Source organism: Microcaecilia unicolor, chromosome 2 (genome assembly GCF_901765095.1).
Source record: "Microcaecilia unicolor chromosome 2, aMicUni1.1, whole genome shotgun sequence".
In the NCBI taxonomy this organism is placed as follows: Eukaryota; Metazoa; Chordata; class Amphibia; order Gymnophiona; family Siphonopidae; genus Microcaecilia; species Microcaecilia unicolor.
Genome location: NC_044032.1, coordinates 628,676,637 through 628,703,559, shown reverse-complemented (window position 1 = coordinate 628,703,559; position 26,923 = coordinate 628,676,637). Strand labels below are relative to the sequence as shown.

The window sequence follows — 26,923 nt, the reverse complement described above, 5'->3', positions numbered from 1 at the left end:
GATCAGGGTCAGAGTCTGGAACCAGAATCTTCTTTGGAGCAGGATGCCAGTGGGAAGTCCTAAAAGGTTTAAGCAGAGACACATGGAAAGCATTGTGAATGCGAAGATTACCAGGTAAGTGAAGACGATAGACCACCGTCCCCACTCTAGATCTCACAGAAAATGGCCCGATGAAGCGAGGAGCAAACTTAAGGGAGGGAAGACGAAGTTTGAGGTACTTGGTGCTGAGCCATACTCTCTGTCCTGGCTGGAATACGGGAGCGGCACAGCGACGCCAATCAGCAAACTGCTTGTACCGTGCGGCCGCCCTCCCCAACTGCTGGCGAACCGCCCTCCAAGTTGCATGAATGGTGGTGAGAGTAGACTGGATCAGTGGAGAGGCCTCAGTCAAAGGAATCGGAGGCGGAAGACGAGGATGACGTCCAAAAACAGTAAAGAAGGGTGATGCCCGGGAAGCAGAATGGAAACTATTGTTGTAGGCAAATTCAGCCCAGGCCAGGAGATCAGTCCAATTATCTTGACGAGCATTAGTGAAGGCCCGAAGAAAAGCTTTAAGGGTCTGGTTAGTACGCTCTGCCATGCCGTTGGTCTGAGGATGGTAAGCTGAAGAGAAATGCGTGGTAACCCCAAAGGCTGAGCATAAAGATCTCCAAAATTTAGAGGTGAATTGAGACCCTCTATCACTGATGATACGGTGCGGCAGTCCATGCAACCGAAAAATGTGCTGGATAAAATGGGACGCAAGAGCCTTCGCGGATGGCAGGGACCGCATGGGTACGAAGTGGGCCATGCGAGAAAAACGATCCACCACCACCCAGATGATCGTGTTGCCCTTGGAACAAGGAAGATCAGTTATAAAGTCCATCGAGACCTCCTGCCACGGTAGGTGGGGTACTGGCAAGGGTTGAAGAAGCCCCCACGGCTTGCCTGGCAAGGACTTGGTACGGGCACAAGTAGGACAGGTAGAGACAAACTGCCGAATCTCCTGAGCCATGTGGGGCCACCAAAAATAACGGGAAATAAGATGATAGGTTTTACGAAACCCAAAATGTCCCGAAAAAGCAGCAGAATGACCCCACTGAAGGACCTTGCGACGAGACCGGGCAGGAACAGAAGTCTTGAGGCAGGCGGATGCCCCCACCGTAGGGGAAAGGCAAGCAGGATTGAGCATAGGATAGAGCTCCTCAGGTTCCTCAGGTACATCAAAAGCTCGGGAGAGGGCATCCGCCTGTATATTCTTCTCCGCGGGACGAAACACCAAGTGAAAGGTAAAACGTGCAAAAAACAGTGACCAACGGGCCTGCCGGGGATTCAAGCGTTTGGCATCTTGCAAATAAAGCAGGTTTTTGTGATCAGTAATGACTGTAATAGGGTGAGTAGCACCCTCCAGCAGGTATCGCCACTCCTGAAAGGCGAGCTTCAGAGCCAGCAGCTCTCTGTCCCCGATGGTATAATTACGTTCAGCTGGCGAAAACTTCTTAGAAAAAAAAAAAACAAGGATGTCTCTTACCAGAAGAAGTTGTCTGGGACAGCACCGCCCCCACCCCCAAAGCAGAGGCATCGACCTCCACGATGAAAGGTTTCGTGACATCAGGACTACGGAGCACAGATGCAGACAAGAAGGCCGTCTTCAAGGCAGAAAAAGCCTCCAGGGCAGCAGGAGACCAATGCCGAACATCCGCCCCCTTCCGAGTAAGGGCTGTCAAAGGAGCCGTGAGGAGCGAATAATGGGGAATGAATTGTCTGTAGTAGTTAGCAAAGCCAAGGAAACGCTGCAAGGCCCGGAGACCTTGGGGAAGAGGCCAGTCCCGGATAGCCTGCAGTTTAGCAGGATCCATTTGTAATCCAACAGCAGAGATAATATGCCCCAAAAAAGGAATAGTGGATTGATGAAACGCACATTTCTCCAACTTGGCAAACAGACGATGATCCCGGAGTCGTTGAAGTACTGTGCGGACATGCCTGGGATGATCCTGGGGAGAAGCAGAGAAGATCAGAATATCGTCCAAGTAAACAATGACTGAAGAATAAAGGAGGTCCCGGAAAATGAAGTTGATGAAATCTTGAAACACAGCCGGAGCATTACAAAGACCAAAAGGCATGACACGATACTCAAAATGGCCTTCGTGAGTATTAAACGCAGTTTTCCACTCGTCCCCCTGGCGGATACGAATCAAGTTGTAGGCCCCTCGGAGATCCAACTTAGTAAAAATAACTGCCCCCTGAAGTCGATCAAAAAGCTCCGGGATAAGCGGAAAGGGATAACGGTTCTTGACTGTGATGTTGTTAAGCCCTCGATAGTCAATGCAGGGCCGCAAGGACCCATCCTTTTTGGAGACAAAAAAGAACCCCGCCCCGGCAGGAGAAGAAGATGGTCGGATGAATCCTTTACGAAGATTGTCCTGAATGTAGTCCCACATGGCAGCAGATTCATCCCGGGACAAAGCATATAATCTTCCTCTAGGAGGCATCGTGCCGGGCAACAAATCAATGGGACAATCAAACGGGCGATGGGGTGGGAGGGAATCTGCCTCCCGGGCATCAAAGACATCAGAAAACTCATTATATTCCCTCGGAAGATAAGCCTCACAGGGGTGGAGGACTCCAGGTAGCGCTGGCACATTAGTAGGATGAGGGTGCACTGGTGTCAGACAAGTCTCAAAACAACGAACACTCCATTGGCTGATCTCTCCCGAAGGCCAGTCTATGCAAGGCGCGTGCAGCCGCAGCCAGGGCATACCTAGAATTACAGGATGAATGGCTTGAGGTAAAATCAGAAACTGTATCTCCTCATGATGAAGAAGGCCCACCTGCATCCGAAGCGGAAGAGTGAGATGAGTAATAGGCTGGGGCAGAGTAGAGCCGTGAATGGACGTTACTTGAAGAGCTGGTTTACAGGGAATAACCGGCCTTCCTAGGCCCTGAAGTAGACTAGCATCAATAAAGTTGCCTCCTGCTCCCGAATCCAGCAAGGCTAGAGTGTTTATTCTGTATTCTTGCCAGAGTAAGATAATTGGTACTGTCATTAAGTTATCCGGAAGGGTTCCTGATCGACCCAAAACCACCCCCTCCACAAGGCTAGGGTCTAAGCATTTCCCGGCTTGTTGGGACACCCTTTCACAAAATGACCAGGTTTCCCACAGTACATACATAGTTTATTCTCCCTCCGGTGGGCCCGTTCAACAGCTGTCAGTCGGTGCCTTCCAATCACCATAGGCACTTCCGATCCCTCCGCAGTCGGGACCGCAACTTCCTGAGGAGAGACAGTTCGTTGTCTTTGAGGGGAAAACCTGCGAGACGGACGAGAGGCAACCTGTTCTCGTGCCCGTTCCTGGAAGCGGACATCAATCCGAGTACTTAGGGAGATTAGAGCGTCCAGAGTACTAGGGATTTCACGGCCGGCTAACTCGTCCTTAATGCGCCCACTCAAGCCTTGCCAGAAAATGGCCGTAAGAGCCTCTTGATTCCATTTAAGTTCCGCCGCCAGGGTACGGAATCGAATAGCATAGGCTCCTACCGTACTGCTCCCTTGCTGAATCCGTAGTAGCTCTCCTGCAGCAGAAGAGGGGCGCCCTGGAACATCGAAGACCATGCGGAACCGACGCAGGAACTCTCCTAGTTCCGAAAGGAGAGGATCCTGTTGCTCCCAGAGAGGTGAAGCCCATGCCAGGGCCGAACCGGAGAGTAATGAAATGATGTAGGTAATCTTTTGTTTGTCCGTAGGAAAAGAAGCAGGTTGCATGTCAAAGAGCATTTGACATTGGTTCAAGAATCCGCGGCATGCGGAGGGTGTGCCGTCAAACCGGGGAGGTTCAGGCAGACGAAAGGCAGGCTGAGGTGGAGATGTCCTACTTGCTCCGGGAGCCGGTGCTCGCTGCGCTGACATCTGAGAACACACATCTTGCAGTACTCCAGGCAATCTGTTGAGCTGGGCCTGTTGTTGTTGAAGAGCTTGAGCCAAGTCGGTCAGATCAGGCTTATCTGGCGAGCTCATGGCTTCGGCTTTCTGTCAGGCCTATACCACGATAAGTGAGCCCCTGTGCCAAACAACGTCTGGCAGCCAGACAGTTCTGATCTTACCTGGAGAGTCAGGACAGGAACCTCCAAAGGAGGGCAGGACGGAACACAGGATGGCAAGTAGACAGATGACCAAAGACAAGGTCCAGGTCCAACCAAAGGTACGAAGCCGGAAATGGCACAGTCCAGGTCCAAACAGAGGTTCAAGGCAGGCGGCAGGCAAAAGCAAAGTCCAGGTCCAAACAGAGGTTCAAGGCCGGCGGCAGGCAAAAGTAAAGTCCAGGTCCAAACAGAGGTTCAAGGCAGGCGGCAGGCAAAAGCAAAGTCCAGGTCCAAGCAGAGGTTCAAGGCAGGCGGCAGGCAAAAGCAAAGGCCAGGTCCAAACAGAGGTTCAAGGCCGGCGGCAGGCAAAAGTAAAGTCCAGGTCCAAACAGAGGTTCAAGGCCGGCGTCAGGCAAAAGTAAAGTCCAGGTCCAAACAGAGGTTCAAGGCAGGCGGCAGGCAAAAGCAAAGTCCAGGTCCAAGCAGAGGTTCAAGGCAGGCGGCAGGCAAAAGCAAAGTCCAGGGCCAAACAGAGGTTCAAGGCAGGCGGCAGGCAAAAGCAAAGTCCAGGTCCAAACAGAGGTTCAAGGCAGGCGGCAGGCAAAGGCAAAGTCCAGGTCCAAACAGCCGGAAAGCAATCCAAAACACAGAACTCAGGGATCCGCAAGCAGAAGCCGAAGCAAAGAGTTCTGCCAGCGTCTGCACTTAAATAACCCCCTCCATCAGGGAGATACTCATCAGCTGTCCGGGAGGTGGAGCCAACAACCAGCCCCAGGGCTCTGGATAGGCTGGTCACAGAGAGAAGGCGGAGTCCAGCCGCGACCAGCCAATCCGAGCCCAGAAGGGGCGTTCTCTATGCTCCCAGGTCCCGCACCCGGAAGAGACTTTCCAGTTTGTGAGCGCCGGCCATTTTGGCAGCGCCGGCGCTCTCCGGCCGCCACAGCGCTATAGCGGCGAACCGGCACCGTCCAGGAGGCGGGCACAACTCCCCGCACACGCCGCCCATAGCCAGCGATACCCCGCTCTCTCCTGCTCGCGGAGCGAGGCATCCCAGCGGGCAGGGCGGCGCAGGTAAGGGACGTGACACCGGTAAGCCTCACTTCGGTTATTGGAAAAGTAATGGAAACCATGCTGAAGGAAAGGATAGTCAATTTCCTGGAAGCCAATAAGTTGCAAGATCCGAGACAACATGGTTTCACCAAAGGGAAATCGTGCCAAACGAATCTCATTGAATTCTTTGACTGGGTGACGGGAGAATTAAATCAAGGACGTGCTATGGACGTCATCTACTTAGATTTCAGCAAGGCGTTCGACATGGTTCCCCACAGGAAGCTCTTAAATAAACTAGACGGCCTGAAAATAGGACCTGAAGTGGTGAACTGGATTAGGAACTGGTTGACGGACAGACGCCAGAGGGTGGTGGTGAATGGAGTTCACTCGGAGGAGGGAAAGGTGAGTAGTGGAGTGCCTCAGGGATCGGTGCTGGGGCCGATTCTGTTCAATATATTTGTGAGTGACATTGCCGAAGGGTTACAAGGTAAGGTTTGCCTTTTTGCGGATGACACCAAGATTTCCAACAGAGTGGACACCCCGGAGGGTGTGGAAAACATGAAAAAAGATCTGAAGAAGCTAGAAGAATGGTCTAACGTTTGGCAATTAAAATTCAATGCGAAGAAATGCAAAGTGATGCACTTGGGGAGTAGAAATCCAAGGGAGATGTATGTGTTAGGCGGGGAGAGTCTGATAGGCACGGACGGGGAGAGGGATCTTGGGGTGATAGTATCTGAGGACCTGAAGGCGACGAAACAGTGCGACAAGGCGGTGGCAGTAGCTAGAAGATTGCTAGGCTGTATAGAGAGAGGAGTGACCAGCAGAAAAAAGGAGGTTTTAATGCCCCTGTATAAGACGTTGGTGAGGCCCCACCTGGAGTATTGTGTTCAGTTTTGGAGGCCGTATCTTACGAAGGATGTTAAAAAAATGGAAGCGGTGCAAAGAAAAGCTACGAGGATGGTATGGGATTTACGTTCCAAGACGTATGAAGAGAGGCTTGCTGACCTGAACATGTACACCCTGGAGGAAAGGAGGAACAGGGGTGATATGATACAGACGTTCAAATATTTGAAAGGTATTAATCCGCAAACGAATCTTTTCCGGAGATGGGAAGGCGGTAGAACGAGAGGACATGAAATGAGATTGAAGGGGGGGCAGACTCAGGAAAGATGTCAGGAAGTATTTTTTTCACAGAGAGGGTGGTGGACGCTTGGAATGCCCTCCCGCGGGAGGTGGTGGAGATGAAAACGGTAACGGAGTTCAAACATGCGTGGGATATGCATAGAGGAATCCTGTGCAGAAGGAATGGATCCTCAGAAGCTTAGCTGAAATTGGGTGGCGGAGCAGTTGGGGGAAGAGGGGTGGTGGTTGGGAGGCGAGGATAGGGGAGGGCAGACTTATACGGTCTGTAACAGAGCCGGTGATGGGAGGCGGGACTGGTGGTTGGGAGGCGGGAAATACTGCTGGGCAGACTTATATGGTCTGTGCCCTGAAAAGGACAGGTACAAATTCAAGGTAAGGTATACACATATGAGTTTGTCATGGGCAGACTGGATGGACCATGCAGGTCTTTTTCTGCCGTCATCTACTATGTTACTATGTTACTATAATCTAAATACCCTCCATCCACATGGTTTAAATGCTGATACGGATCTGTCCGTTTTTCTTTAAAAAAAAATTTCATAATTAACGTTGTAATTTTTCTGTATGTCTCTAATATATGTTAACAAGTGTTTTTTTGCAATATTCTTAATGAATAATAAGACAGACATCTAAGACATCCACCATACATACAATTCATTTATCCCACTTTTTTTCATTAATCATTCTTTTAATCTGTTTTTTTATTACCCACTTTTTATTATATAATTTTTTCACTGATTGATTTATTTATATATTTAAGTATCCCGTTCATACCAATGACGTCATTTGACCCTTGACCCCCCTTTTTCTGTTTCGATTTTTGAACTATTTGACCCTCTATCCCTCCATAATAAATATAGGAAAGGTAGATTCACGAAAGATCTGCTGAAGTCACCATTTGGGCATTACTAAGTTTGTTTTAGTAGTCTGAAGTACGATAATAGTGACGTCATCAGCTATAAAATCTATCTATTTTTAATAACCTTTTTTACCAAACTCCTCATTTTATATGGTTCCCCTCTCTTCTTTGTTTGAACCGGCATAGTACTGGTGTTAACAAATTATTAACAAAGAAAGTGAGATTTTCATGTTTTGAAGCTTGACCTTTGAACCCCCATTTCCTGTTTAAAACTTCCTCTGTTCACTGCCGGCTTTTTTCAGCGATTTCAGAGATACGTGACTGTGGTACTGGCTCTATGTAAGTAAACACTTTTTTATTCTAGCGGTTTCAATGGCGAGCATGAAATGTTTTTTTAAGAAATATATAGGATGCTTGACGAATATAAATTTAAAGGAAAGCGTCCGTTGTATTGGCTTAATACAAGCAGTATTTTGTTCTTATCCTTTTTAATGGCAAGTATGACAGAAACGTGACGACAGCACCTTTTCTCGCGCGTTTTTCTATGATAAACACGATATATAAACTTAGCACTGGCCTTACATAAGCTGCACTTCTGTTTTATATTTCTGTATACAAGTAGCATTTTTATTTTTGCTTGACGAATATAAGTTTAAAGGAAAGTGTCCTTAATACTGGTTTAACACAAGCAGCATTTTGCTCTCATCCGTTTTTAATGGCAAGCACGACAGATATAAATTTAAAGAAACGTGACGACAGCACTGGCCTTATATAAACTACACGATATGTAAACTTAATACTGGCCTTTTGGAAGCAGGCTTTTTGGAAGTAGTCTTTCTTCAGAAACGTGACGACAGCACTGGCTTTATATAAGCTGCACTTCTATTTTAGTTCTTTGTATACAAGTAGCATTTTTATTTTCGCGCGTTCTCTAATGGCAAACATGATACATAAACATAATACTGGCTTTTTTAAAAAGCAATCTTTCTTCAATGGCGAGCAGAACCAAGTAAAAGAAATATAACCGTGATATTGGCACTTCTGCTCTAGCATTGTCTTGATGGTAAGCAAGATAAGATGCCACCATTGATTCTCCAATAAGCAGTACCCATTATATATCACACTATTATTCCTTTTTCTATTAGGTCAGCGGATTATTATATATTGGAATCTCTGATCGAGCTGTTTTTTCCAACAATTCTCCATATATGTGAGTTCAGATCATCTTTTTGATTTTAGCTCTTTTAATTAATAGGAACTCTTTCATCCATATTCATTTCTATTTTTATTTTTATAGCTATTGACAGGACTTGCTCCGTCTGCCTAGTATTTGGCAATAAAGGACTCTTGTATAGGTGGGTGTCTTAGTTTATGTTTGTCCGTCTTTTTATGTGTATATGAGACATTTTAATCCACAATTTTCAATTTTAAACGCTAGCTGTTCCTTTTATTCTTTTTGATCTCTGTTTGATTAACATTTAATATAATTTTAGATGATGTATTATTTTTAATTCATTTCTAATGTATATATGTACGATATAATTGTTGTGTGTGTATATACATGTATATGTATATGTATATATATATAGTATATATGTTATCTGGGCTGTTTGTATTTACATGAGTATTAATATACTGTTTAAATAAATTATATTTTACTTCTACACGATCTGCTTTTTTTGTTTTCTATCTTGGAGTTTGCAGACCGTCTGCCTTTGTGCTTAAAAGGAGATGCAGTCCACAATCCATGAAGATAAGAGTCTAAAGAAAGAAACAATTGAGAAGGATAATCTACAGATTGAGTTCTCTGTAAACAGATTTGCAAAGCTCTCTTACAGTCTAAAGCAGTGGTTCCCAAACTTTTTCAGTTCACGGCACCCTTAAGTGTCCAAGAATTCTTTTGTGGCACCCCCCTCAGCCACACAGTTCTCTACCAACTCACCCCCGTTCACACAGGTCTCTATTGCCCCCCCCCCCCCCCCGCTACACATCATGTCCAATATTTCTGCCTCTCTCCCTCATGCACCATCTCTCCCTTCCCTCCACCCCTATGTCCAACATTTCTTCCTCTCTGGCCCCTCTCCCCTCTCCATGAAGCATCTTCCCCTCTCCTTGACTCCCATATACAAGATTTCACCTCTTCCTCCTCCTCCAACTCATGTCCAACATTTATGCCCCTCAATCCTCTTGCAGCATCTCTCCTTCCCTACCCCGCCCCAACCACAATTCTCCCTCTGCTTGAACAGGTCCTTGGCAGTACAGCGAATTCCACATGGTGCCTGTTGTTAACCCAGAAGCCTCCCCTTGGTTTCATGATTTTTTTAACTTGCTGTTCTTAAAGGGTCAGGATTAATTGTGCATACCTTTATCTCTTCCTTTCTGCCAGCTGTGTACAAAATCTCTCTCTCAGCCGACGGAGGACCATTGTTTTCCTACAATGCATGGCTGGGGCAACCTACCAATCACAGCTCAGCTTCCCCATCAGGATTGCCCTTTTAGGAGGCAGACATGCTCTGTGACCAATCACAGCTGAGCTGTAATCGGTAGCTTGCCCCAACCATGATGTATGTAGGTTTCCTGGAACTCTATACAACTTTGTTTAAATATGTTATCAATAGAAATCAAACAAAATAAAACATGGAAAAGAAAATAAGATGATACCTTTTTTATTGGACATAACTTAATACATTTCTTGATTAGCTTTCGAAGGTTGCCCTTCTTCCTCAGATCGGAAATAAGCAAATGTGCTAGCTGACAGTGTATAGAAGTGAAAACATTCAAGCATTACTATGACAGTCTGACAGGGTGGGAGGATGGGGTGGGTAGGAGGTATGCATGGGGACATCAAAGCATATCATTGATATTCTAACAGGATGGGTGTGGATAGGTGAGGGGAGGGTGATCAACAGAGACATACAGCTTTATGGTTTATAATGGGCTAGGAACCACAGATCCTTGTTAAGTCCTTTCTGTTGGGTGTTAAAATATTCAATCATTCTGACTTCAAAGGTCTTACGTTCTTGTATGGTTTTAAAGTTACCTTTCAGGATTCTCACTTTGAAGTCACTGGTACGGTGTCCTGGTCCTGTAAAATGTTGACCAACAGGCGTGGGAACCCTGCTGGCACCAGTATTGTTCATATGTTGAAATATGTTAAATATTGTTAAATATGTTGAAATTGAGCCATATCCCAGCGCTTGGCTGTCAACCTCCCACCTACCCTGAGGCAGCCCTGTAAGTCTGCTATGGCGCACTGGGGTGCTGCGGTGCACAGTTTGGGAAACGCTGGTCTGAAGTGTGCAATTTCTCCTAATGATTGGCGAGGAGGTGGGAGATAAACTGGTAGGACTAGTGGCTGGTTTAAATAAAAAGGAGTGACCACTTTAGGCAGAAATTTAGGATGTGCTCTTAATAGAACTTTTGTTTTCTAAGGTTTGAGTGTACAAAGAACAAAAAAACAAGTGCTTGGATTTCGCTGATGCACCATGCAGAAATAATGGTGATCAAGAATATAGGGGTATGTTTACTAAGGTGAGCTAGAGGTGCATTAGTGTTTTTAACATGCGTTAATGGCTGACACACGTTAAACGCTAATGCGCCCATAGGAATGTATTGGTGCGTTAGTGTTTAACGTGCCTTAACTTTAAAGGCGTGTTAAAAATGCTAACGTGCCTTAGTAAACATACCTTATAGTTTCCCAGGAATGATGCTTTTCAGACACGTTTTCTAGAGGTTCAAAGGGAGGCAAAGTTAGCTGATTTAAGACTAAATTTAAATCCCAAGCAGGAGTTGGTGACATAACTGGAGGTTTTACACTCATAAGACTTTTAATGAAATGCTTAACAATTGAATTTTTTGTCAAAGGCTGATCACTGAGAAACTCAAGGCTTCCAAAATTAGTCTTTACTGAAGAGGCTGCAAGACCTGAACTGGATAAAGCAAATATTTACATTTACATGAGACACATACCCTGCAAAATCCCAGAGGCGCTCCTTGTGGTTTATAAAAGATTGTGTCACTGGTGTGTGCCACATGGTTTCGGGTTCAGGTGTCTGTAGCTCACCTGGGCCTAGGGTTGCTGACCTAGGACTGTCAGATCCCTAATGAACCAAAGTAAAATGGCTGCTGTGACACATGTTATGTTCCAGCTACTATGCCTGGAGATGACTCTTCCTTGAACTCTGTGTCAGCAGTTTGGTGCACAGCCTTGAGCTGAGTTGTAGGTGCAGAGTATGAACAAGCAGGAGGTGGGAGCAGGGATTGACAAGAGGATTGATAGACAATATAGGTTGTAAAACATGTTTGTAAACCAAGTGACTCATGGAGCCCACCACAGGTAGAGGAACAAAGTTCAAGAAAACAGATGTGGGTTAGATACTGTAGCAAGTGTCAGGTTTAGAGGTATAAAATCAACTATATAGCAGATGAAACAAGTATGCTGTTTATAATTCAGTTATATACTGTCTCTTCATGTTCAAGTGTACAGTGCTGCGTATGTCTAGTAGCGCTATAGAAATGATAAGTAGTAGTAGTAGTGATTGCATGTCTCTGTAACTGTGTTATCTTTTCTGCAGCAGTTTCCTTTGTTCTGTACTGAGGGCCAGATGCACTAAACTTAACGAGCCAGCAACGTGGTTTTTAAACTACTTCCAGCTGGTTTAGCACGCAAGTAGTAAACCGGGACATGCACAAAAGGGCAGTGGCGTACCAAGGGGGGGCGGTGAGGCGGTCCGCCCCGGGTGCACGCCGCTGGGGGGGGTGCCGCGGCGTTACTTCCTGTTCCAGCCGGGGCAGATGGAGCTGCAGTGAAGTTAGCGAAGTCAGCGAACTCAGCTGACAGGCGCACGCCACAGCACACCCCCCCCCCAGCGGCGTGCACCGGGGGGGGGGTGTCATTTCGCCGGGGGGGGGCCGCACTGCACCCGGGGGGGGTGTCATTTCACCGGGGGGGGGGCCGCACTGCACCCGGGGGGGGGGGGGCGCATGGGTGCTCCGCCCCGGGTGTCATGCCCGCTAGGATCGCCACTGCAAAAGGGTTCTCCGAGCCATTTTCCTGTCAAGGTAGCAGCTAACGAAAACGGAATGCAAAGCTATTATAATTAGCTAATTATTATTATAATGTGCATGCAAGGCGTTTCCGACCCCATGCACAAAAGCAGTCCCTACCTTTACCGTGGAAATTTTAACGAGAGGTCTGGACCTGCTGGTTCTTCATTATCGCAAGTAGGAGAAGGGGAGAAACAAGGCAGGGAAGATGGAGCACAAAAAAAAAAGTACACCGGCTTATACGCAGCTCCTTTGCATGTAAGAAAGCTGTGCCGTGATTCTTTTCTCAAATGACATTTTACTGGCAAGAAATTGGGGGGGGGGGGGGGGCAGTAAATGTAAAGCATAAAGTAATGGTGACTTACCAAAAATGCAAGGAAGACAAAGGTCAAACAGCCTCTGCTAGGAAACAGCATCCCCCATGCTAGAAGCACAACAGAGAGGGGCTAAACCAATTGTGTCAGCCTGGGATGTCCCGCCCATTCACTACTGGAGGGGGACACAAGGAAGTTCGGATCCAATCAGCTTACAGCTCTAGAGTGATGTCATCAGGGAAGCCCTGCAGGAGGAGGAGTTGGGACAGCAGCCAGCCAATGAGAGTCCATGTTTAGGATGCCAATAGAAGGAAGCAGCAGGAACAGCTGGGGGTGGAACCAAGCCCTGAAGCTGATTCCTCAGAGCCCAGAGCAGCAGCAAGCATATTCTAGGCTTTTTCCACTTTTTCCCAGCAGCAGAGAGGCAGGGAGCCCTAACACAGGTCTGTCCATCCAAAAAAAAAAAGTGCTTTTGTGTTAAAAAAAAGAACTATATCTACTGCTTTCATACGCGCAGCTTGTCTGTAGCATGTGCAGAGCAGCCATGCATAGCGATCGACTGTTCTGCACATGCTCAGCTCACCGACTGGCTTTCTCCCCCATATCGCATGCAAATGAGCTGGGTCGCAAAAGCAACGAGCAGCTCATTTGCATGCGATTCTCTTTGTGAATCCCTCTGTGTTTCTAAATCACTACATTTTTACCGATTTGGAAATGCAGACGGATTCTTAACAGGACCTTTGTGCATCTGGCACTGAGAAAGAACTTCTGCCTTTAATTTTGTATGTGTGTGGTAAGTAAGATTACTGAATAAAAGATACTGGATAAGTGAGTCTTCAGTCTCTGAAGGGATAACGTGAGTGATTGTGTGAGAAAAGGGAAATGAGAAGGGGGATAGACTCAAAAAAGATGTCAGGAAGTATTTTTTCACGGAGAGGGTGGTGGATGCTTGGAATGCCCTCCCGCGGGAGGTGGTGGAGATGAAAACGGTAACGGAATTCAAACATGCGTGGGATATGCATAAAGGAATCCTGTGCAGCAGGAATGGATCCTCAGAAGCTTAGCTGAAATTGGGTGGCAGAGCAGGTGGGGGGAAGAGGGGTTGGTGGTTGGGAGGCTAGGATAGGGGAGGGCAGACTTATAAGGTCTGTACCAGAGCCGGTGATGGGAGACGGGACTGGTGGTTGGGAGGCGGGAAATACTGCTGGGCAGACTTATATGGTCTGTGCCCTGAAAAAGACAGGTACAAATTCAAGATATGAGTTTATCTTGGGCAGACTAGATGGACCATGCAGGTCTTTTTCTGCCGTCATCTACTATGTTACTATGAGTGCTGTAGGGATTGGGTGTGTGAAGTAAGGTGGGGTGTCCTTGGGAGCGGGACCCCCAGCTAGATTTCTGACTCACACACTGGGCATTCCCAGAGAGCTACAAGTAGAATACATTCAGTCTAATAAAGTACATTTAATTTCTCATTAAATTGGTTAAAAGGTACGTTTTAAGAGCTTTCTTAAAACTTTTAAATTGAGTCAACACTCGAATCTTTAAAGGTAAAGCATTCCAGTGCTTGGCAGATTGGAATGAAAAGAAACCATTAAAAACTGATCTATAAATTACTCCCTTAGGACGGGGGTATTGTAATAGTAATGCCAGTCTATTAGAAGAAGCACCATTTTTCTGAGAAGGGACTACCTAATCAGATAAATACTCAGGAGCTAATCCACTTAAAAATGAAAAAGTGTGCACAATTTAAGTATAACCTGAGCCCTGACAGGCAACCAGTGAAGTTTTCGCACTAATGGCGAGGCAGACTCATATTTTGAGACTGGACAAATCAGTCTGGCCGCCTAATTCTAATAAGTTTTGCAATCTCTTATAGAGCCTCTCAGATATTCCCACCAATACAGAACTACAATAATCTATGTGACTGCTTGGGCAAGAAGTCTGAAAGCATTAAAACTCAAGTTAGATCTTATTCTTCTAAGCCTTTTCATGATATAAAAGCCTTTCTTTATCACTTGACTAACGTGGTTTTCAAAGGATAAATATTTTTCAAAAACCACCCTAGTATTTTGAATTGTTTTTCCAACTGGAAATAAATGTTATTCACAAAGTAGAAACTTCAAACGATTTAAACGAATTATCCAGAACTATAAACTTACTCCCCTGTTTACTAAGCCGACATAGCCCATTCAAACTTAGTAAACAGTGGCATTTGCTTTTTCATTAATTAGCCTTAGCTTGAATACAGAAGTCTGTTCATTCAGCATTCTAAAACCGTGGTCAATCCTATGCGTTATTTCAGAAAATTTTTTTGTAAATGGAATAAGTACTGTAACATTGTCTGTATAAACATAGGAATGAAACCCATCTTTAGCAAGAAGAATGGCTAACTGAGACATTAAAACGTTAAATAATATTGGAGAGAGAGGTGATCCCTGAGGGACTCCACACTCTTGAGATCCGAGAGGAAAAATTATTGTCAGCTCTTTTGACTTGGTACGATCGATTCTTAAGAACTACTACTACTACTTATCATTTCTAAAGTGCTACTAGACGTACGCAGCGCTGTACACTTGAACATAAAGAGACACTCCCTGCTCAACAGAGCTTACAATCTAATTAGGACAGACAAACAGGACAAACAAGAGATAAGAGAATATTAAAGTGAGGATGATAAAATAAGGGTTCTGAACAAGTGAATAAGGGTTAGGAGTTAAAAGCAGCATCAAAAAGGTGGGCTTTTAGCTTAGATTTGAAGATGGCCAGAGATGGAGCTTGATGTACTGGCTCAGGAAGTCTATTCCAGGCATATGGTGCAGCAAGATAAAAGGAATGGAGTCTGGAGTTAGTAGTGGAGGAGAAGAGTGCAGATAAGAGAGATTTACCCAGTGAACGGAGTTCCCGGGGAGGAATGTAGGGAGAGATGAGAGTGGACAGGTACTGAGGAGCTGCAGAGTGAATGCACTTATAGATCAATAAGAGGAGTTTGAACTGTATGCAGACATGGATAGGAAGCCAGTGAAGTGACTTGAGGAGAGGGCTAATATGAGCATAACGACACTGACAAAACCCACCCATCCACTGAAGGACAGCTCCACCTAGTCTATAAATATTAAGTAAAGATAGTAGGATCTCATGAGCCACTAAAAGTAAAAAAACGGCTGACGTATCAAATTACATTACCAGAATTCTATTGCCTCTACTTATTTCCCTTGCATCTGCTAACAATGAAGTGACTACCATCTTGGTCCTAAAAAGGTTTCTAAAGCCTGATTTGAACACTAGAAGAATGGAATGACTTTCCAGATATTCCGTCAATTGTTTAGCTACAATGCATTCTGTCATCTTGGTTAATAACAGTATAGAAGCTATTGGATTATAGTTTGTGACATCAGATAATGGAAGTTTGGGTTTTCTTGCAATGGGAGTGAGGAAAAGTTTACCCATCTCCTTATTGAACAAACCTCTGGCCTACAAAAACGCTGTCGTGATTACATTCCATAGGCCTATGAGCTGTTGAAAAGGCTGTAAGACTGTGAGCCATGAAACTACGAAGTGCATTTGTGCTGGAATATGGCACCAGACGACACACTAACGGAGGTGTAATTGATGTTACAGGTCCTGAGTGCGTTTATCCCTTGAAAAAGCCACATTGTGCGAAACAGACACCTGTCGGGGCAAGCACAGCACCTGGACACACAGATAAGTGATAACTTAAATTACTTTGTAGTAATAAAATATCGAGCATAGCCGTGGTATGGTACAAGCCATCTGGCACAGGATTATATATATAAGCGAGTCTATCGATGGTTCAGATGAGCAACAGAAACCACGAGGCAATTATATTACATTTGAAATATAGAAGTTAATCAATTAAAACAAACAACTCTATATAAAAAAAGTAAAAAAAAAAAAAAAGGTGAACAACATAAAACTTACTAACATAGGTAGGAAGGGGGTCAGTTGATGATTACAACTGTCACAAGATAGGGGTTTACCTTTATTGGAGGATCAAAGTACCCCGGTGACCATATGAGACTTCCCCTTAAAGCACCATAGTGCTATAGACAGTTGATTGAAGACATTCATTATTTCTAGGATAAGCAGTATTAAATGTTTTGTACTTTTTTGGGGGATCTTGTCAGGTATTTGTGACCTGGATTGGCCACTGTTGGAAACAGGATGCTGGGCTTGATGGACCTTTGGTCTGTCACAGTATGGCAATACTTGTGTACTTAAGTACTAGCTACAATACTTTTTGAAACTGTTTTAGAGATATTCAATTGTTATTTATTTTCTATTCCACCTTTTAAGACACTGCCTAGCCAACTGAAACAGCTTTAGACTCGTTACAGATGGACCAACAGCGCAGATGCAGCAGCTCATAGGTTTGCTTGCTTTGTTTTGAGTGAACGGCAATGACGGCTGCGCGGGGGAGTGGAAACAGAGAATCAAATTGGCTTCCTTGCTTACAGTGGACTAGAAAGGCTCACTTCCACTGCAGTCTATTACACCTCCTTGTTTAACTTCCTCCAAGATTCGCTGTGTTATGGCTGGTGATCGGCGGCCGTCAAAACAAAGAAGCGGTCCTTCTGTCATAAAACGCCAGATCCCGCTAAGTCACGCCCCCTGTGACGTAAAGTCACCTTTGCACGAGGGCTGGCCACTTTTAAGGAGGACGAGATCGGTAGGCAAATGGGAGGGCTCAGGAGAATAATCCCCAGCGTTGAATAGATCAACAGTCTTCTTTAAAAAAAAAAAATGTGTGTGTGTGTGTGTGTGTGTGGGGGGGGGGGGGGGGGAGGATATTCGTAAAATGTCCATATCTAAACGACCGCGCAAAGAAAAAGTGAACTTGTAAAGTTTTGTAATTGAATTCCGGAGGATCCCGCTGTATCTGTCTTTTACCTTTTTGCCCGAGGGCGGCCGGTGCGCGCGCGCTTTGAGTCACGACGCCCTTTAATGATCACCCTCTTTGCCGGGCTCTGTTTACGTACGGGCTACTTTTACAGTTACACCATCAGCAGCACCAGTGGCCGATATTTCCGGGTTTGCAGCCAGTCAGCGACAGCGTTTCGCTCTGCAGCAGTTAGTTGAAATGTGGCTTGTTAAATTGTTGCTGCTGGGTTCTTCTTCTCAGTCTCAGCAGACACTCTTGGTGGTAGTGGAGGTGTAGCCCAGCTTCCCTCCCTGGTCTAGTTAATAGTTTTAAGCTCGCCGAGCTCCATATTCTCAGTCTAAAGTGAGGAAGCTGGCTCAATTGTATGCTGATAGACTTAAAAGAAAGAAAAAAAGGAAAAAAAAGTACTGCTACAAGGTTTAACCCTGTAGAATAGCACAAAGGCAACACTGTAAGTACTTTTACATTGTAACTTTTTTTTCTTTGTTTCCTTTTTCATTTAATTGACCTCGCGTTCCCTTGAGAAGATATATTAAAGGGGAGAGTGTTCAGTCCTCGTTCTCTTTGAATTTATCTGTTGTTTTGACCCCATTGAGCACCACTTACTCCAGGATACTGTTCTTGAGATTTCCATATTGTTTTACTTCTCTCGTGGCACTTGAAGGAGGGGGGGGTACCATTATAAAGGCTTTACATTGTAAAATGTTTTATGTGCAGAAAAGGTTTTTTTTTGTTGCTTAATTCATAGTAACATTGTAACATTGTAGATGACGGCAGAAAAAGACCTGCATGGTGCATCCAGGCTGCATAAGTTTGCATAGCTGAATAATCGGTGGTTTGTACTAAATTCTATCAAAAATTCCAGTTGTTACAAAATACTTCTCAATGGAGAAGGGCAGTTAGTGGGGTTCCCCAGGGGTCTGTGCTGGGACTGCTGCTTTTTAACATATTTATAAATGGGAGTAACTGGTTAGGTAATTAAATTTGATGATGACACAAAGTTATTCAAAGTCATTAAGTCGCGGGAGGATTGTGAAAAATTACAAGCGGACCTTACGAGACTGGGCGTCTAAATGGCAGATGACGTTTAATGTGAGCAAGTGCAAAGTGATGCATGTGGGAAAGCGGAACCCAAATTATAGCTATGTCATGCAAGGTTCCACGTTGGGAGTCACAGACCAAGAAAGGGATCTAGGTGTCGTCGTTGATGATACGTTGAAACCTTCTGCTCAGTGTGCTGCTGTGGCTAAGAAAGGAAAAAGAATGTTAGGATGCTATAATGCCTTTGTATCGCTCCATGGTGCGACCGCACCTTGAATATTGTGTTCAATTTTGGTCGCTGCATCTCAAGAAAGATATAGTGGAATTAGAAAAGGTGCAGAGAAGGGCGATGAAAATGATAAAGGGGATGGGACGACTTCCCTATGAGGAAAGGCTATTGCGGCTAGGGCTCTTCAGCTCGGAGAAAAGGCAGCTGAGGGGAGATATGATAGAGGTCTATAAAATAATGAGTGGAGTTGAACGGGTAGATGTGAAGCGTCTGTTCACACTTTCCAAAAATACTAGGACTAGGGGGCATGCAACGAAGCTACAAAGTAGTAAATTTAAAACAAATCAGAAAAATTTTTTCTTCACTCAACGTGTAATTAAAGTCTGGAATTCGTTGCCAGAGAATGTGATAAAGGCGGTTAGCTTAGTGGAGTTTAAAAAAAAGGTTTGGGCGGGTTCCTAAAGGAAAAGTCCATAGACCGTTATTAAATGGACTTGGGGAAAATCCACTATTTCTGAGTTAAGCAGTATAAAATGTCTTGTACTTTTTTGGGATCTTGCCAGGTATTTGTGATCTAGATTGGCCACTGTTGGAAACAGGATGCTGGGCTTGATGGACCTTTGGTCTTTCCCAGTATGGCAATACTTATGTAAGTTAATTCTCATAAATATGATAGGGTTTCTCCTTTGCTGATCTGACTGCATTGGCTGCTTATTCAGGCACATATATAGGTTTTACTAAAGCGTAGCATGCGCTAAGTGCTAAGAAGCCCATAGATATAAAATGGGCTTCTTTGCATTTAGCGTTTGCTAATTCTGTTAAATTACCCCATAATGTTTAAAGTTACCTGTTTGGTTTTTAAGTTGAATGGCTTTGCTTGTAATTTTACGATATTCTTGTTGGGCAAATCTGGGTCACTGGAATGGTGCAGGGTAGGATGAGTGTGGCAAAAATCCAACTGTTCCCACCATGAAAATACTGTGTGGAACATAGATTTCGGGTTCTGTCCCTGGTCGTTTTACACTGATGAGTTGTGCTATTCTCTATCGGACAATAAACATTTTCATCCTTTTGGTGTGTGGCTTAATTTCATGGCTCAGCATTTAGAGGTGAATTGCAGGAAAATATAGGTGCAGGGACACTTTAAATGCTACATTATCACTAGGAAAAACACTAAGATCAAAACCATGACGAGTGTAGATAGTAAGGGGCCCTTTAACCAAGCCACTTTAGGGCTACTGTGGGTTTGACGCACGATGATTCGGCCCTACAGCTGGGCTACTGTGGGAACCTTGTGGTAGTGCTGACTCACGCCATGTGGCATTTCCAGCGCCAAAATTATTATTTTAAATTTTTTAGCACTGGGAGCTGTATAAATATGGAGGCGGTAAGGGCTCCTCCTGGAAATGGCTGTGTGATGAGTGTTACACTTGGTGCTCTGTTCCATTAAAAAAAAAATGTTTTTACCTGCTGTGGTAAAAGAGGGCCTCTGACGTCGGTGCCGGGCAAAATGGTAAAGATTATTATAAAGAACAAAATTACAGAGCATGTTCAAAAGCATGGATTAATGAGACAGCCAACATGGATTTAGTGAAGGGAAATCTTGCCTCACCAATCTATTACATTTCTCTGAAGGGTTGAACAAACATGGATAACATAGCAGACTCAAGAAAAATGTCAGGAAGTATTTTTTCACGGAGTGAGTGGTGGATGCTTGGAATGCCCTCCCGCAGGAGGTGGTGGAAATGAAAACGGTAACGGAATTCAAACATGCGTGGGATAAGCATAAAGGAATCCTGTGCTGAAGGAATGGATCTTCAGGAGCTTAGTCAAGATCGGGAGGCGGGGCTGGTGGTTGGGAGGCGGGGATAGTGCTGGGCAGACTTATACGGTCTGTGCCAGAGCCGGTGGTTGGGAGGCGGGGATAGTGCTGGGCAGACTTATACGGTCTGTGCCCTGAAGAGCACAGGTACAAATCAAAGTAGGGTATACACAAAAAGCAGCAAATATGAGTTATCTTGTTGGGCAGACTGGATGGACCGTGCAGGTCTTTTTCTGCCGTCATCTACTATGTTACAAGAGGACCTTACGAGACTGGGCGTCTAAATGACAGATGGCGTTTAATGTGAACAAGTGCAAAGTGATGCATGTGGGAAAGAGGAACCCGAATTATAGCTACGTCATGCAAGGTTCCACGTTAGGAGTTACGGACCAAGAAAGGGATCTGGGTGTCATCGTTGATGATACGTTGAAACCTTCTGCTCAGTGTGCTGCTGCAGCTAAGAAAGCAAATAGAATGTTAGGTATTACTAGGAAAGGAATGGAAAACAAAAATGAGGACGTTACAAAGCCTTTGTATCGCTCCATGGTGCGACCGCACCTTGAATATTGTGTTCAATTCTAGTCGCCACATCTCAAAAAAGATGTAGTGGAATTAAAAAAGGTGCAGAGAAGAGCGACGAAAAAGATAAAGGGAATGCGATGACTTCCCTTTGAGGAAAGCCTAAAGTGGCAAGGGCTCTTCAGTTTGGAGAAAAGATGCCTGAGGGGACATATGATAGAGGTCTATAAAATACTGAGTGGAGTGGAACGGGTAGCCAAGAATCGCTTACTCGTTTCCAAAAATATTAGGCCTAGGAGTCATGCAGTGAAGCTACAAAGCAGTAAATTTAAAACAGAAGCGACCCTGCAGATCCTGTTTAATCCAAAGGACCTCTAGTGTTGGATCCCTTGCAAATAAAATACCCACCCATGCTTTTTTAGTGGAGTCTGAAGTAGAGACCCAAAAAACTTTAGGAAAACAAGCATCTTGCACATAAAGTTCATGCTTCTTAAGTTAGAGTGATGTGCTGTTCCACTTTTTTTTTTTTTTTTTTTAGACGAAATGAAGCTTTAAAGGACCAGCTTTTATAATAACATCTTTGCATTTTTTAATAAGTAAAATCTTTGCAGTGCTTGCTAGGAAGAAAGACCTATATATTTTCCTTGAGCAATAAAATGCTATTCCTAGGAAAGTGTTCTTTCCCTTCAGAGGTGTTTTTATACATTTTTAATCTGTTAACGGATGGAAAGCACATGTGTACTTTCACTTTCAAAATTGTCCCAGGAAAAATGCTCACCTGCTTTTATACTCAGACCCGAGTGAATATTTTTTTACTGACTTCAAATACTTGCATACTTTTCAAATTTCAAAAGATGTAGAGAGCAGACCAAAAAATTAACTTGGTTGGTCACCAAGGGGCAGATGTAAAAACCTATTGTGAGCTGAAGCGCACGGTTTGGGGGGGGGGGAGGGTGGTGGTATATACATGTTACTGGCCACATAATTTATTTAGTTATTTGTTTGTAGCATTTGTATCCCACATTTTCCCACCTATTTGCAGGCTCAATGTGGCTTACATTTGCCGTACTGGCGGTTGCAAGTTCCGGGTAACAGAATTACAAATGGTATTGCATTAAGGAGCATACATACATAGTAACATATATGGAACATAGTGTATATGGAACCGATCGTGGTATATATATATATATATGCCATGTGAATACATACATGGTAAAGAATACGTTAAGGTAGTGCAAGAAGGTTCCTGAGTAATAAATTAGATTGTAAGCTCTTTGAGCAGGGACTGTCTTTCCTCCCCCCCCCAAAAAAAAAAAAAATTGCAGGGCTGGCTATACCTGGGGAGAGAGCCTGTTGTTAAAAATTTACCAGCACACCACTGAGCAGGTTGGCTGCCTTTAGGTATGTGCTGGGACCCTGCTGCTCGGGAGGGGGGGGGAGGAGAGATAGAGCGAGCTAGTTTATCTTAACAACTGGCTTGCAAAATGTCACAAAAATGAACAACGTGCGAGCCGGCTCCAGCAGACCACTGCTACATTCCAGCAAGAGAACACAACATAGTGAACCGAACAAACTTGTGCTCTCCTTCAAGGACCTGAACAGTACTGCTAAGTGCTTTCTGATTTTTCTTTAATTCTTAATATCTCAACTGTCTGGCTATAGGTTTAGCTACCTGTGTATTCTCTGGACTTCAATTGGTTAGTTAAATTGTGCTGACTGTGAATCTCTATTGTGATGTACTGCTCTGTCTTCTAATCTAGACAAAAAAAGAAAAATCTTTCTCTCGCTCTCTGCCTAACTCTGATAGAGAGGATAGGCTTTTCATTTTATTTATTTATTTTTATTGCATTTGTATCCCACATTTTCCCACCTATTTGCGGGCTCAGTGTGGCTTACAATACATTGTAAATGATGGGAGTACAATTTGTTACAATTCGGTTATGGATTACATTGTGATAAGTTGTGCGAAGACAGAGTCAAAGTATCATTAAGGGAACAAAACAATGGAAGAGAGAAATGGAACATTGGAAAGAAACAATGGGAAACTGATAGAGCAACAAGACTGTCTCTGGTCTATCACTTTTATTTACTCTTGCTGAAGTTTCCTAACTTTGACTCTGCAAGGTTTATTTTCCATTGCCAATCCTAGGTAAAGAGTAGTTTTAGTATTGTAGCTGGTCTGATTTGTAGTTGCAGATTACATTAAAGAACCCCCAATATTTACTGGGATCCTGCACATTGGCATTAAAGGAACTGCAATATTTATTGGGAATGTTTGGTTTTAAAGGAGAAAAGTTAGATTCTAGCAAAACCTGGTTTTTGTTTCAAATTGTCTTGTTACTTGCCCCTCCTAGAGAACATTTCTAATTGTGGTACTTGGCTGAATAACTGAGACTTATAGTCTCACCCTCCATTCCCACAGCCCACCCGCTCCTTGGTTTTCTAGTCATATATAGACAACCCAACAATCATCAATAATAATCCTCCGCTACATACAGGTATTCTTACATATTATTAACCCTATCATAGTACACCTGCTCATACCATCTCCAGTCAATCAAAATGATATTTATTCAATGTAATAATTGTGGTGCTTTAGTTCCAAGACACACCATCAGACAGCTTAGATCTTGCCCCATCGGTCTTCAGCTTGCTAGCATAAAAGAGGAGCTCAGCAAACTTACGCAGGAATTGGATGCAATTAAAGCAGCTTCCATCACTATACAGAAGCATACCAATTTATCACCACTGCCTCAAAGAATAAAATAACCCAGGAATTGATGGGTCATAGTAGGCTCAGGCATATTACGACATGTGACACAGAAGCATCCGCTCCCACAACTGCTACCCCTACATAACTCGTTCACTGCATTAGAGCATTGTGATACACAAGAAAAACAACTAAGATGGAACCAGAACCAATGAAGGTAGCTCAAGAGAAAAGACACTCAAAGCACAAATAAAACTCGAACCAAAAAATTGTTGCTGGTAGGGGATTCCATTATCGGAGGCATTAACTTTGGAACACAGTTCAAGGGACCCAATTTATTTTAAAACTTACATACCACCTTAAAACCTAGGTGATTTCCAAAATTACATACATAATAAAAAAAAAAAAACCCAAAAAACAAGATACAAAAGATACAAAAAAAATCCAATTATTACCCACTAAATTAAACCAAATAAACAGTATAATAGTCACTACTCAATAGAATGCTGCCACGGAAAGCTGTGTGTTAAGCTGCTTCTTAAGAGACATATCACTGCATAAATGTAAGTGACCTTTAAGTGCATTCCATAGCTGTATACCAGCCACTGTAAACGATGGAAGACCTTGTTTCTGCATAGTGTGATTGCATAATTGGATCCAGTGACAATTGCATTGTTTTGTCCAATCTCAAAGATCTGGTAGGATGATATACCTTCAAGACTTCTCAAAAGTAGGCAGGAGCAACTGCATACAAAGTTCGATGGATTAGTGTCTGGACCTTATAATGTATCTGTTGAACAACTGGTAACCAGTACAAGTTCTTAAGAAATTGTGAAACACAAGCAAGCTTACCCACCGCAGCTATCAATCATGCCACTGGGATGCCTTCCAGGATCCTCAGCTAGCAGGCATACCAGGCAAATACTGACAATAATCAGAGAAGAGAATAAGGGTTCCAACACTGATGTTGTTATCCACCTGGGAACAAATGATCTAGCCAGTAATATCCCATCTGTAGCCCAGAGAGCTTTACAGGAGTTGGTGAAGGGGTAAAACCTTTGCTTCAGACAGTAGGTTTTTGTAAAGTTCTACCTACTTATAGGTAATCAATAGAAATCAAACAAAATAAAACATGGAAAAGAAAATAAGATGAGACGTTGTTTTTTATTGAACATAACTTAATACATTTCTTGATTAGGTTTCGAAGGTTGCCCTTCTTCGTCAGATCGGAAATAAGCAAATGTAGTAGATGACAGTATATATAAGTAAAACATCCAAGCATTTCATTGACAGTCTAAGGGTGGGGGTGGGTAGGAGGTATGCATGGGAACATCAAAGCATTTCAGTGACAGTCTAACAGGATGGGGGTGGATAGGTGAGAGGAGGTTGATAAACAGAGCAATACAACTTTATGGTTTTTAATGGGCTGGAAAACCCAGATCCTTGTTAAGTCCTGTCTGTTGGGTGTCAAAATATTCAATCATTCTGACGTCAAAGGTCTTACGTTTCTGTATTGTTTTAAAGTTACCTTTCAGGTTTCTTACTATGAAGTCACTGGTACAGTGATTTGGTTTTGTAAAGTGTTGGCCGACAGGGGTGGGAACCCGGCTGGCACCAGTGTAGACATCACATGAACAATACTGGTGCCAGCCGGGTTCCCACTCCTGTGGGCCAACACTTTACAAAACCAGATCACTGTACCAGTGACTTCATAGTAAGAATCCTGAAAGGTAACTTTAAAACAATACAGGAATATAAGACCTTTGAAGTCAGAATGATTGAATATTTTGACACCCAACAGACAGGACTTAACAAGGATCTGGGTTTTCTAGCCCATTATAAACCATAAAGTTGTATTGCTCTGTTTATCAACCTCCTCTCACCTATCCACCCCCATCCTGTTAGACTGTCACTGAAATGCTTTGATGTTACCATGCATACCTCCTACCCACCCCCACCCTGTTAGACTCTCAATGAAATGCTTGGATGTTTCACTTATATATACTGTCATCTACCACATTTGCTTATTTTCGATCTGACGAAGAAGGGCAACCTTCGAAAGCTAATCAAGAAATGTATTAAGTTATGTCCAATAAAAAAGGTATCATCTTATTTTCTTTTCCATGTTTTATTTTGTTTGATTTCTATTGATTACCTTTAAAAGTGGACTAACACGGCTACCACACTACCTACTTATAGAAAAGGAGAGGAAAGATTACAAAATACTGAGAACTTCAAATAAGTGGATTAAAGCTTTGTGTCACCAGAAAGGTTTTAGGTACATTGGAGGATTGGCAATACATGGGGGAAAAAAAAGCTATGCTGTAATAACGGGCTGCATCTCACTGTGACAGGTAAAAGAATCCTTGTTGAGAGATTGACAATATGAGTCTATTTATTTATTTATTGCATTTGTATCCCACATTTTCCCACCTTTTTGCGGGTTCAGTGTGGCTTACAATATGAGTTGAATGTTGGAAATACAATTGTTACAGATAGTTATGTATTATATTATGCAGGGTTATGCGAAACAATTGAGGTGTCGTTAAGGAATGTAATAATGGAACATAGGCATTGCAACTTTGGAAGGAAACAATGGGAGCTTAGGGGCGATAGAAAGGCACGAAGTCATATGGTATATAACTTTCTGTGAGAAAAGGTATGAGTGATGTGATAATACGGGAATGGGAGTTCCGAGGTGAATGTACGATGCATTAGTGAACAGTAAGTGTGGACTTTATGTGTTTTGTTTCTTTCCGTAGACTTGTTCGAAAAGATGAGTCTTCAATAATCTGCGGAAGGAAGATTGCTCGTTGGTTGTTCTTAGGTTGCGCGGCAGTGTATTCCAAAACTGCGTGCTCATGTGAGAAAAGGTTGACGCGTGTAACGTTTTGTATTTCACGCCTTTGCTATTGGGGAAGTGGAGGTTAAGGAAGGTTCGGGATGATCTTTTGGCATTTCTGGGTGGTAAGTCTATCAACTCAGACATGTAGGATGGGGCTTCACCGTGAACGATTTTGTGGACTAATGTGCATACTTTAAAAGTGACGCGTTCCTTGAGTGGAAGCCAGTGCAGTTTTTCTCTTAATGGTTTTGCACTTTCATATTTTGGCTTTCCAAAGATGAGTCTGGCTGCCGTATTCTGGGCTGTTTGAAGTTTCCTCAGTATTTGTTCTTTGCAGCCTGCGTATAGTGAGTTGCAATAATCCAAATGGCTGAGCACAAGGG

General features: G+C 43.8%; 1 protein-coding gene across 1 annotated transcript in view; it reads left to right on the top strand.

Moving 5' to 3' along the window:
* Positions 1 to 17,639: 17,639 nt before the first annotated feature.
* Positions 17,640 to 26,923, top strand: part of ELMOD2 (ELMO domain containing 2) — a 69,389-nt gene continuing 60,105 nt past the window's right edge. The window contains exon 1 of the mRNA XM_030191704.1: positions 17,640 to 17,825. The gene's annotated coding sequence lies outside the window, so the exon portion shown is untranslated. The remainder of the gene's footprint in view (positions 17,826 to 26,923) is intronic.